The 13,105-nt window shown below is 38.4% G+C and overlaps 1 non-coding gene and 1 pseudogene across 1 annotated transcript; both read right to left on the reverse strand.

The window, feature by feature from the left end:
• Window positions 1-2,726: 2,726 nt before the first annotated feature.
• On the reverse strand, window positions 2,727-2,880 carry LOC120076936 (5.8S ribosomal RNA). The gene has a single exon (XR_005481683.2). It is a non-coding gene; the product is annotated as a 5.8S ribosomal RNA (ribosomal RNA).
• Window positions 2,881-3,100: 220 nt separating this feature from the next.
• On the reverse strand, window positions 3,101-4,224 carry LOC150036805 (18S ribosomal RNA; annotated as a pseudogene).
• Between the last annotated feature and the right edge of the window lie 8,881 nt (window positions 4,225-13,105).

The following is a 13,105-nucleotide window of genomic DNA, read 5'->3' on the forward strand; positions in this document are numbered from 1 at the left end:
ACGTCATGATGAAATATGGAATGGACCAACTTTGGGTTTCTACTTGTCGAAATGTGCTCCAAGTCTAAATTTGGACGATTTTTGGTCAAAAGGTACTTATGAACCCTGGGAAGGAGTTTTGTGTTTGTGGGGACGAACTATGTATTTGTGGGGACGAACTATGGCACAAAAGATCAAGACAGTGAAAGAAAAGCATGAGTTTTGGGTTTCTACCTTTCGAAATGTGCTTCAAGTCTAAATTTTGACGAAGTCTAATGCAAAAGATACTTATGAACCCTGAAGAGGAGTTTGCACCTGTGTGGACAAACTTTTGCACTAGAGGTATCGAGTTTGAAAAGGACGATCTTTGGGTTCTTACTTGTCGAAATGTTTTTCAAGTCCAAATTTGGATGAAGTATGAAGAATCCGGCTGGAGGGCGAATTCTCGGGTAAGTTGGGCCAGTCTTGATAATGTAAGGATTCCGGCACAACCACGAGGAATTCTGAATTGAAATTTTAAATTAAGCTTGCTAAGACAATTTAGAGAATGTTTATAGAAGGAAATTCCTTAAGAAAAGGCCTAAAGATTAGTTATTAAAATTGTAAGTTAAATCCGAAATCTTGAGCAAGCAGGTAGCTGCTTGGGTTGAGCAAGCAAGCAGCTTTAAGGGCTTGACAAGGATGATGAGTGCATGCGTTGGAGGTTGAATGGGCACAAGGATGCACCTAAGCAGCAAACCATGCAACACATATTGAAGCCATAAGCACAAGGTTGCGTTGGACGAAAGGAGCATAAGCTGAATGATGGACGCATGGGGCATGAGTCAATGTGCCACCAGATGGGCGCATAAGCCGAGTGCTAGGCACAATCGGATGAACGGGCATGCGTTGATGTGCCACTAGATGGGTGCATAACTCGAGTGGTGGGTGAAATCGGATGAACACACGGGACATACATCGATGTGCCACCAAATGGGCGCATAATTGAGTGGTGGGCGCAATCGGAGAGACACACGGGGCATGCGTCGATGTGCCCCCAGATGGGCACATAAGTCGAGCGATGGGCACAAAGATTGCTACGCATTGGACCATGTGATAGGCAGTAGGCGTGAGTTGAAGGCTTGGACGCATGGGAGGATTGAATGCCTAACGCAATGTATGGATGCAAGGTAATGAAGTTACTGCCTAGTGTTAAGGCCTAAGAATTTGGCTAACTGTTCAATACACAGTAAGCATATTCATGAAGGAGATTGCTAAAGACTGTGAGTAACTCTAAATGCTGTAAATGTTTTAAGTAAATTGCTTAAGCATATGAATGTTTCAATGACCATGAGGATACGTTGGTAAGAAATGTGTTTGGGCAACTAAGTTATTAAAAGATGATAATATGCAAGTAAATATAAATAGCTCAGTACTGAGGTATACGAAGAAGGTACTTGCTTGGACTAGAAAATGAATAGCTCAGTACTGAAGTACATGGAGAAGGTACTGAAGCTTTGTCCTAGAATTTGAATGGCTCGATACTGAAGGACATGGAGAAGGTATCTGAGCAATAGTACCTAAGGTATGACGGTACTTAAACTAGAATTGTACAATGTAAGGAAAAGTTGTTATTGGTAGTGTCGAGAACACTCCATTTTTAGCCATGAATTGATGTTAAGGGATTGTGTAAAGATTCTCTCTCAACTAAGAATGCAAGTATGATTGTAGGAAGAGAATAAAAAGGGTTCCGTCCCAGTTAAGTAGTAATGTAGTAAAGAATGATAAAGAGTGAGCAAAAGGGCCACTTTAGACAATAGACTAAGGTATAGTCCAGCAAAGTAAGAAAATGTTGTGTGATTTTAATGATGACACGAATAATAGTTGCCAAGTTTATAGTTCAGTAAAAGCTTTCAGTTTAAATATGAAATTTATGTATGAACATTATGTTTGAATGTTAGTCACTCACTGGGCTTCTAGCTCAAGTTTTCAAATGTTTTTCTTTCAGGTAGCGGTCAGTTCCTAAAAGAGTTCGTTGCTCCTACTCTGCCACTTAAAGAGTCAGGTTGAAGGAAGCTTAACTGAAGACCTGTATTTAGTTAGTACACATGTGTCTGTTTAGTAACTAGTATTCAAGTTGGGGATCACTAAATTGTAAGATTCATGTACGATGCAAAACCATGTAATGTAAATGTGTTAAGTTCTGAATAATTTTTTTAGTGTATTCATGATCTGTACCTTTTAAGGGTTTAAGAATGTTTAACAGGTTAGATAGGTAGTAAGTGCCAGCAAAAGGGTTGGTAACTACTGCAGTCACAATACCATCCAAGTTAAAAGGATAATCTGGAGCGGGGTGTGACACCAATGTTCATCCTTTTCAAACTTTGACTTCACCTTTTGTGCCAAAGTTCGTCCACACAGGTAAAAAACTCTTTTCTAGGGTTGATAAGTACCTATTGAACCCAACTTTCTCCAAATTTAGGCTTGGAGAACATTTCATCAAGTAGAAACCCAGAGTTCGTTCTTTTCGAACTATGTCTTGACCTTTTATGCCAAAATTCATCCCTAAAGGTGTTCAAGTCTTCATAAGTACCTTTTGAACCAAACATCGTCCAAGACTTGGAGCACATTTCAACAAGTAGAAACCCAAAGTTCGCGATGACATGCGCCGAAGACTCGAATTTAAGCTATCTGCACGACGGTGCGCACGGGAGGCCAACATGTGCCCACGCTTGCACAACGAGTTGTGTGGAGGGGGCAGCGATGCGTGACGCCCAGGAAGAATTGCCCTTGGCCAGAAGGCTCCGGGCACAACTTACGTTCAAAGACAGTGATTCGTGGGATCCTGCAATTCACACCAAGTATCGCATTTTGCTATGTTCTTCATCGATGCGAGAGCTAAGATATCCATTTTCGAGAGTCGTTGTGAGTGATATGACAAGAATACTCTTCCCCCTGCACGCCGAGGCCGGGGTAAGGGGCAGACAAATTCATTTCAAGTTCCTTGGCATGACCTGCGCCAGGGTGTGGTTTAGGCGCGTTAGGGGGGAGGGAGCAGGCAAAGAGCATCCTTCCTCCTGCCCCCGACGTGGACAGTTGGTTCGTAAAAGCGTTTGCAGGTTGTTTGATGTTTAGGGATCGAAAATGATCCATCCGCAAGTTCACCTATGGAAACCTTGTTACGATTTCTCCTTCCTCTAAATGATAAGGTTCGGTGGACTTCTCGCGATGTTATGGGCAGTAAACCGCCCACATCACCGTGATCCGAACACTTCACTGAATCATTCAATCGGTAGGAGCGACGGGCGGTGTGTATAAAGTGTAGGGACATAGTCAACACGAGCTGACGACTCATGCTTACTAGGAATTCCTCGTTGAAGACCAACACTTGCAATGATTTATCCCCATCACGATGAAATTTCAAAGATTACCCGGGTCTGTCGGCTAAGGCTATAGACTCGTTGAATACATTAGTGTAGCGTGTGTGCAACCCATAAGATCTAAGGCATCACAGACCTGTTATTGCCTTAAACTTCCTTGGCCTAAGCGGCCATAGTCCCTCTAAGAAAATGGGCGCAGAGGGGTACCTCTGCATAGCTAGTTAGCAGGCTGAGGTCTCGTTCGTTAACGGAATTAACTAGACAAATCACTCCACCAACTAAGAACGACCATGCACCACCACCCATAGAATCAAGAAAGAGCTCTCAGTCTGTCAATCCTCACTATGTCTAGACCTGGTAAGTTTCCCCATGTTGAGTCAAATTAAGCCGCAGGCTCCGGTCCTTGTGGTGCCCTTCTGTCAATTTCTTTAAGTTTCAGCCTTGCGACCATACTCCCCCCAGAACCCAAAGACTTTGATTTCCTCATAAGGTGCTGGCGGAGTCCTTAAAGCAACATCCGCCAATCCCTGGTTGGCATCATTTATGGTTGAGGCTAGGATGGTATCTGATCGTCTTCAAGCCCTCAACTTTCATTCTTGATTAATGAAAACATCATTGGCAAACAAATTAACAACCTTGGCGGAGTCCTTAGAGAAAGTTTGACTGAGTTGCACCAATCCGCTGATTACATAGGCCAATTGAATGAAAAGTTGAAGTTGTAAAAGTTAGCAAGAAAGAATCATGCTGCGCGAGCCATTAAAAATCAAGAAAGTTCATTGCTTGAAATTGATCAACCAATTCCAAATGATGGAGTTCATCCACAAGTGAAAAAGGAAGATTCCAACTGTGATGATGTTAGAGATGAAAGTGAGTGATCATCAAAGTTTGGGTGATGAGTCTGTTGGAAGGTACATAACGCAGTGGAAGAAACCAGGATCCATAAGCACTCTAATTCATTAATCTTGGCAGAAAAGAAAATATGCTTCAACAGAAATAAATGGGTTTCATGACATACCTTTGAAGAACTTCCTCTAAGCTCGAATTCAGCTACAAATCTCCTCTGAATCTTATTGTAGACCACCCCAAGATCTTCCCTACTATCCTCTTGGTGTCTAGATTGAGTAATGGGACTCAAAATAAGCCTGAATTAAGGGAATTTGGAGGAAATCTCACTACAGCAACCCAGCAGAAGGACACTTCTTCTCTCGAATTTTTCTGAAAAATTTGTTCGGTTGCATTACCTTCAAAACATTCCAATCTTTTGAATATATTGCAGATATTCATGCAAAGAGAATTGCTGCATGAGATGAAACTCATGCTTAGAGTTAACGAAGGTTGAAAAACTGGGTTGTTAGTGAGCTACATGGAAGAAGACAATGGAAAAAACCATTTTTCCATTTTGTGATTTCTTTCTTCTTTTTCAATTTTATCAAAATTGATTTCATAAATCAATTTTTTAATAAAATTGAAAATATTAATTTCATAAATTAATTTTCTTAATAAAATTAATAATAATTATTTAAACAATTTAAATAATTCCAATTAATTTAATATCAAATATTAAATTAATTTTACACAATACCATCTTCAAATATTTAAATCATATTCAAATATTATTTCTCCAATTTCATTTAATTCTAATTTGAACACTTTAAATTAATTTATCACGCTATTCTAGAGCTAATCCATTTACGAGGTAGTAGGGGGACCTCGTGGACCTACAAATCATGGGCTCCAACAATCCAAGATTAATCGGCTAAACTCATTAGACCGATCTAACCCCCATTCATTAACTAATGGGTGATTCCACTAAAGCCCATAGTTGAACTCCCCTCACTGTAGATATATTATGTCCACTCGATATAACCATGATTAGTAAGTTAACCTTTCACAGGTTGCTCGTAATAACGATTGGGTCGAATCTCTGTCTTACCCCCGAATTACCTCTTGTTCCTTAAGTCCCACTGATCCCCTAGTGAACAATTGATTTGTGATCTAATCAATAAATCGAATCCCTCTCAGGCCAATGAGAGGCTGAGACGAGTTCAAGAACTAGAATCAGCACTTGAAGGGAATAACCTCTCTACTATCTCTAATTGGGTAGGAGTAAATTCCATCTTGCACCCTATGTCCCCCTATTCATTCGATTTTATCCCCAAAATGGTAAGCTTATTGAGCAGAGGCAATTGGTCTACTCTCACCATTTGCAGATCAAAGATTAATCCTGAACAAACAGAAGTTCATAGTTAGCTTAGAATTAAGGTCAAGTTACCTAAGTCTTCGCTTTGAAATAGTCAGTCTTAAACAGTAAACAACGTTATAAAGTAAGAGTGACTGGTTTCATGGTCCGATCTTGCACAAAACTCATTTGCACAGGACGTCCCCACGCTTCATGTTCCAACATGAATGAATTAGGAACACTTCATTTGTAGCACTTTACAACTCTTTGTAACAACTACATAGTAGGACGCATCCAATAGTGTTATCAGAATAAGGCACCCAACCTTATTCATATACTATAGATCATTTTGACTATTTACTCAAATCTGATCCACTTGTATGTCTCCAAATAAAGTTCAAGTACTTGTGTTAGTCAAGGGACTTTAGTTTATTGGATTTCTAAAAAACAATATATTCAATAACAATATTGAAATTTCAGAATAAGTTCTATTGTTTACAAACATCTAGTTTTAGGATATAAAACCCAACAGAGTCAACATGTGAAGTAGTCATGGAGGGAGAGAAGCTATCTGAAGTATGTGTTCGAAATGAGGTCATAACAAACTTTCTTGAGGAAAGTAAGGATAATATCACTAAGAAAACAGAGAAAAGTGAGATATTAGTGACCAAAGAAAAAGAAGAGCATGTGATTAAGAGTGGAAGTGAAGGAAAATATTCATGTGAGAAAAATTAGGGGAATAGTTTTCCAACTAACGTTCTTTCCTATTATTTTCCTTGTGTTTTATGCTACATTGAAGGCACGATGGAAGATGGTCAAGTTTGAAAATTTTCATCAAAGACGATTATGATGGATTGCGCTACAAAGAAATTTCACATTTGATTTTAGAAGAGATGAGACTTTCAAACTCTTTTCTAAAGTTCGAGATGATGATTAGAAAGTTGTGTTACAAGGCCATTTAAGATTTGAAGACGAATCTTCTCGAAGAAGAGGAGAATGATAAGCAAATAATTGGCAATGATTAGGAGTAGCATTAGAAGGGTTACTTCCAAATTAAGCTTCCAAGTATGAAGAGTTGCAACCCTTCAAGAATCAAAGCCACCAAAAGTCATAATGAATCTGGAAATTAATACTCATTCACATATTTAACATTAGATGTATCAATTTATAACAATGTATTTACATTTATGGAGGTTCATGTATGTAGTTGAAGAGTTTTGGTTGAACCTACTCAATTAGGTGAAAGGTTGTGTCCTTTCAAGTTATCTTTTCAATTAGTATAAATACCTTTGTACATTTTTCATTTCAAAAAACACTTTGAATTCTCAAGCTTTATGCTTTTTCTTTGTATTCTTTGTTTAGAATGAATGTATTAGAACTTTCAATTTAGTTTCATCGATCAAAATCTACCAAGTTTAGCTTTCTTGGGGTCATTATCATTTTGTTTATTGGGAGTTATTCTTATTATCATTGTGGGGGTTCACCTAAAATATAAGGGGGTTCTCATATTTGATTGAGGTAGTTCCTTTTATCATTTGGGTTTCTACTTGTTGACATGTGCTCCAAGTAAAAATTTGGATAATGTTTAGATCAAAAGGTACTTATAAACACTCGAAAGGAGTTTTGCACCTATGTGGACGAACTTTGGCGTAAGAGATCAAGACAGAGTTTGAAAAGGATGAACTTTGCGTTCCTACTTGTCGAAATGTTCTTCAAGTCCAAATTTGGATGAAGTTTGGTTCAAAAGGTACTTATAGACCCTGGAAAGGAGTTCTGTACCGGTGTGGATGAACTTTGGCACAAAACGTCATGTTAGAATCTGAAAAGGACGAACTTTGGATTTCTACTTGTCGAAATATACTCCAACTCTGGATAGGATGTTTGGTTCAAAACGTACTTATGAACGCTGGATAGGAGTTTTGTACCTACGGGATAAACTATGGCACAAAAGGTCAAGATAGAGAATGAAATGCATGAACTTTGGGTTTTACTTGTCGAAATGTGCTTCAAGTCCAAATTTGACGAAGTCTTGTTCAAAAGGTACTTATGAACCCTGGAAAGGAGTTTGTACCTGTGTGGACAAACTTTGGCACAAGAGGTCAAAATCGAGTTTGAAAAGGACGAACTTTTGGTTCCTACTTGTTGAAATGTTCTTTAAGTTCAAATTTGGATGAAGTTTAGTTCAAAAGGTACTTATGGACTGGGGAAAGGAGTTATTTACTGGTGTGGACGAACTTTGACACAAAACATCATGAAAGAATCCGAAAAGGACGAACTTTGGATTTCTACTTGTCGAAATGTGCTCCAAGCCTAGAGTTGGATGAATTTGGGTTCAAAAGGTACTATGAACCTTTGAAAGAAGTTTTGTACCTATGTGGATGAACTTTGGCACCAAAGGTCATGATAGAGAACAGAAAGAACGAACTTTGGGTTTCTACTTGTCGAAATGTGCTCCAAGTTGGGGTCGTCTCATCAGGTGGCGGGTTGGGATGTCGAGTTGAGTTGTTGTATTGAGTGGGGTCTGGTAAGAGGGTGCATTGTAAGCTGTTTCGAGTCTTCTGGTGTGCAAATCTACTTCATCTAGTAGGAGCGGAATCGTCGGCTTCATGGGGATCGTCCCAGGATCACGCTAGCATTGCCCAACCATATGGTTTCTTTTGTTTGTGCTTGTGCTGCTTCATGGCGGGTTGACCTTCATGGTTTGATCTACCTAGTCGTCATCATGATTTTTCTTTCTTTAGCTCTTTCTGTTGTTCTCTGTTTTTTTGTTGTCCCCTGTTTGTAGGGTTTCTCTTGTTTCTTTCTTCTCTTACCCTGGTAGGTTATTTTGTTTAGATTCTGTTTGGCTTTGTTATGTGGTTTCTGTTAAGACTTGTTTAGCTTATGCTTTTGATGTGATACTTTGATCTCGAGCTGTGGGATCCTCCTTGTTATTGTATAACAATATTACCTATTCAGAAAAACAAATGTGCTTCAAGTCCAAATTTGGACGATGTTTAGTTCAAAGGTAATGAACACTTGAAAGGAGTTTTGTACCTGTGTGGATGAACTTTAGTACAAGAGGTCAAGACAGAATTTTAAACGGACGAACTTTGGGTTCCTACTTGTCAAACTATTCTACAAGTCGAAATTTGGACAAATTTTGGTTCAAAAGGTACTTATGAACCAAGGAAAGTAGTTCTGTATCGGTGTGGATGAACTTTGGCACAAAACGTCATGACAAAATTTGAACAGGACGAACATTGGGTTTCTACTTGCCGAAATGTTCTCCAAGTCAAAATTTGGACAATGTTTAGTTTAAAAAGTACTTATGAATATTTGAAAGGAGTTTTGTAACTTTGTGGACGAACTTTGGCACAAAAGGTCAAGACAGAGCTTGAAAAGAACAAACTTTTGCTTTCTACTTGACGAAATGTTTTCCAAGTCCAAATTTGGAGGAAGTTGGGTTCAATAGGTACTTATTTCCTGGACAAGAGTTTTGTACCTGTGTGGATGAACTTTTGTACAAAAAGTGAAGACAAAGTTCAAAAAGGATGAACATTGTATTTCTACTTGTCGAAATCTTCTCCATTTCCAATTTTAGAAGAAGTTTTGTTCAAAAGGTATTTATGAACCCTGAAAAACGAGTTTTATACCTGTGTGAATGGACTTTGAAACAAAAGGTTAAATTAGAGTTAGGAAATGACGAACTTTGGGATTCTACATGTCGAAATGTTCTCCAAATCTAAATTTGGATGAAGTTGGGTTTACAAGGTACATCTGAACCTTGGAAAAGAGTTTTGACCATTGTGGACGAACATTGGCAAAAAAAAGGTCAAGACCGAATCCAAAAAGGATGAACTTTAGGTTTCTACTTTGGCACAAAACATCAAGACAGGATTCGAATAGAAAAGGTTTCTACTTGTCGAAATGTGCTCCAAGTTCAAAGTTGGATGAATTAGGGTTGAATAGTTACGAACCCTTGAAAGGTTTGTACCTGTCTGGATGAATTTTTTGTACAAAAGGTCAAGATAGAGTTTGAAAAGTATGAATTTTGGGTTCCTACTTGTCGAAATGTTCTTCAAGTCAAAATTTGGACAAAGTTTGGTTCAAAAGGTACTTATTGACCTTGGAAATGAGTTCTGACCGGTGTGGACAAACTTTGGCACAAAACGTCATGAAAGAATCTGAAAAGAATGAACTTTGGGTTTCTACTTGTCGAAATGTATTCTAAGTCTAAATTTGGATGATGTTTGTTTCAAAAGGTACTTATGAACCCTGGAAAGAAGTTTTGTACCTGTGAGGATGAACTATGGCACAAACGGTCAAGATAGAGTACGAAAAGGACAAACTTGGAGTTTCTACTTGTCGAATGTGCTTCAAGTCCAAATTTTGACGAAGCCTTGTTCCAAAGGTACTTATGTTCATGGAAAGGATTTTGTACTGTTGTGGACGAACTTCGGTATAGAATGACTGACAGAATCCCAAAAGGTCGAACTTTGGGTTTTTACTTATTGAAATGTGCTCCAAGTCCAAATTTGGACAATGATTGGTTCAAAAAGTACTTATGAACACTTGAAATGATTTTTGTACTTTTGTGGTCGAAGTTTGGCCAAAAAGATCAAGACAGAGTTCGAAAAGAACGAACTTTGGGTTTCTACTTGACGAAATGTTCTATCCAAATTTGGAGGAAGTTGGGTTCAATATATTTATCAACCCTGGAAAAGAGTTTTGTACCTGTATGGACAAAACTTTGGCACAAAAGGTGAAGACAAAGTTTGAAAAGGACGAACATTGGGTTTCTACTTGTCGAAATTTTCTCCACGTCCAAATTTGGAAGAAGTTGGGTTGAAAATGTACTTATGAACCCTTGAAAGAAGTTTTGTACCTGTGTGAACGAACTTTGGAACAAAAGGTGAAAATAGAGTACGAAAATGACGAACTTTGGGATTCTACATGTCGAAATGTTCTACAAGTCCAAATTTGGACGAAGTTGGGTTTAGAAGGTATATGAACCCTAGAAAAGAATTTTGACTTTTGTGGACGAACTTTGACACAAAAGGTCAAGATAGAATCCAAAAAAATGAACTTTTGGTTTCTACTTTGGCACAAAACGTGATGACAGAATCCGAAAAGGACGAACTTTGGGTTTCTACTTGTCAAAATGTGCTCTAAGTCCAAATTTGGACGAATTTGGGTTCAAAAGATACTTATGAACCCTTGAAAGGAGTTTTGTAACTGTGTGGACGAACTTTGTCACAAAAGGTCAAGACAGAGAACGAAAAAGACAAACTTTGTATTTCTACTTGTCGAAATGTGCTCCAAGTCCAAATTTCAACGATGTTACGTTCAAAAGGTACTTATGAACACAGGAAAGGTGTTTTGTACTTGTGTGGACGAACTTTGGTACAAAAGGTCAAGATAGAGTTTGAAAAGGCTGAACTTTGGGTTCTTACTTGTCGAAAGTTTTTCAAGTCCAAATTTGGACAAAGTTTGATTCAAACGGTACTTATCGACCATGGAAAGGACTTCTGTACCGGTGTGGACGAACTTTGGCACAAAACATGACAGAATCCGAAAAGGACGAACTTTGGATTTCTACTTGTCGAAATGTGCTCCAAGTCCAAATCTGGATGAAGTTGGGTTTAAAAAGAACTTATGAACCCTTGGATGGAATTTTGTAACTATGTGGACGAATTTTGGCACAAAAGGTCAAGACAGAGAATCAAAAGGACGAACTTTGGTTTTTTACTTGTCCAAATGTGCTCCAAGTCCAAATTTCGACGAAGTTGGGTTCAAAAGGTACTTATGAACACCGGAATGGTGTGTTTATACCTGTGTGGATGAACTTTGGTACAAAAGGTCAAGATAAAATTTGAAAAGGACGAACTTTGGGTTCCTACATGTCGAAATGTGCTCCAACTCCAAATTTGGACGGTGATTGGTTCAAAAGTTACTTATTGACCGTTGAAATGAGTTCTGACTGGTGTGGACGAACTTGGCACAAAATATCATGAAAGAATCCGAAAAGGACAAACTTTGGGTTTCTACTTATCGAAATGAGCTCCAAGTCCAAATTTGGACAATGTTTGGTTCAAAAAGTACTTATGAACCCTAGAAAGAAGTTTTGTACCTGTGGAGATGAAGTATGGCACAAAAGATCAAGGCAGAGAACGAAAAGAACGAACTTTAGGTTTCTACTTGTCCAAATGTGCTTCAAGTCCAAATTTTGACGAAGTCTTGTTCAAAAGGTAGTTATAAACCATGGAAAGGAGTTTTCGGACAAACTTTGGCAAAAAAACGTCATGACAAAATCCAAAACGGTCGAACTTTGGGTTTTTACTTATTGAAATGTGCTCCAAGTCCAAATTTGGACGATGTTTGGACTGGTGTGGCCGAAACGTGAAACTCTTGTCGTAGTTTTGCGATCTCAGGGGCAGACACTTTTTTTTTTGTTATCTAAAGGCATTGATTCTGAAGTTGGTGAATACTTGAAATGAGGTTTGTACCTTTTTGGACGAACATTGGCCAAAAAGTTCAAGACAAAGTTTGAAAATAACAAACTTTGGGTTTCTACTAGACGAAATGTTCTCCAAGTCCAAATTTGGAGAAAGTTGGGTTCAATAGGTACTTATCAACCCTGGAAAAGAGTTTTGTACCTATGTGGACAAAACTTTGGCACAAAAGGTGAAGACAAAGATCGAAAAGGACGAACATTAGATATCTACTTGTCGAAATGTTCTCCATGTACAAACTTCAAAGAACTTGTGTTGAAAAGGTACTTATGAGCCCTGGACAGGAGTTTTGTAACCATGTGAATGAACTTTCAAACAAAAGGTGAAAATAGTGTCCGAAAAGGATGAACTTTGGGAAAGGACGAACTTTAGGTTTCTACTTTAACACAAACATCATGACAGAATCCAAAAAGAACGAACTTTGGGTTTACTTGTCAAAATGTTCTCTACGTCCAAATTTGGATGAAGTTAGGTTCAGAAGGTACTTATGAACTTCTGAAAGGAGTACATACTTGTGTAGACAAACTTTGGCATAAAACGTCAAGATCGAGAACGAAAAGGACGAACTTTGGGTTTCCACTTGTCGAAATGTTCTTCAAGTCCAAATGTCGAGAAGTTGGGTTCAAAAGGTACTTATAAACAAAGGAATGGTGTTTTGTACCTGTGTCAAAGAACATTAGTACAAAAGGTAAAGGCAGAGTTTGAAAAGGCCAAACTTTGGGTTCCTACTTGTCGAAATGTTCTTCAAGTCCAAATTTGGACAAAGATTGTTTCCAAAGGTACTTATTGACCTTGCAAAGGAGTTCTGTATCGATGTGGACGAACTTTGGCACAACAGAATCCGAAAAAGATGAACTAAAGGTTTCTACTCGTAGGAATGTGCTCCAAGTCCAAATTTGGACGAATTTGGGTTCAAAAGGTACTTATGAACCCTTGAAAGGAGTTTTGTACCTTTGTAAACGAACTTTGGCACAAAACGTCAAGATAGAGAACTAAAACGACGAACTTTGGGTTTCTACTTGTCGAAATGTGCTCCATTTCCAAATTTTGACGATGTTTGGTTCAATAGGTACATATGAACACTTGAAAGAAGT

Source organism: Benincasa hispida, chromosome 4 (genome assembly GCF_027475165.1).
Source record: "Benincasa hispida cultivar pf3 chromosome 4, pf3_genome.v1.1, whole genome shotgun sequence".
NCBI lineage: Eukaryota > Viridiplantae > Streptophyta > Magnoliopsida > Cucurbitales > Cucurbitaceae > Benincasa > Benincasa hispida.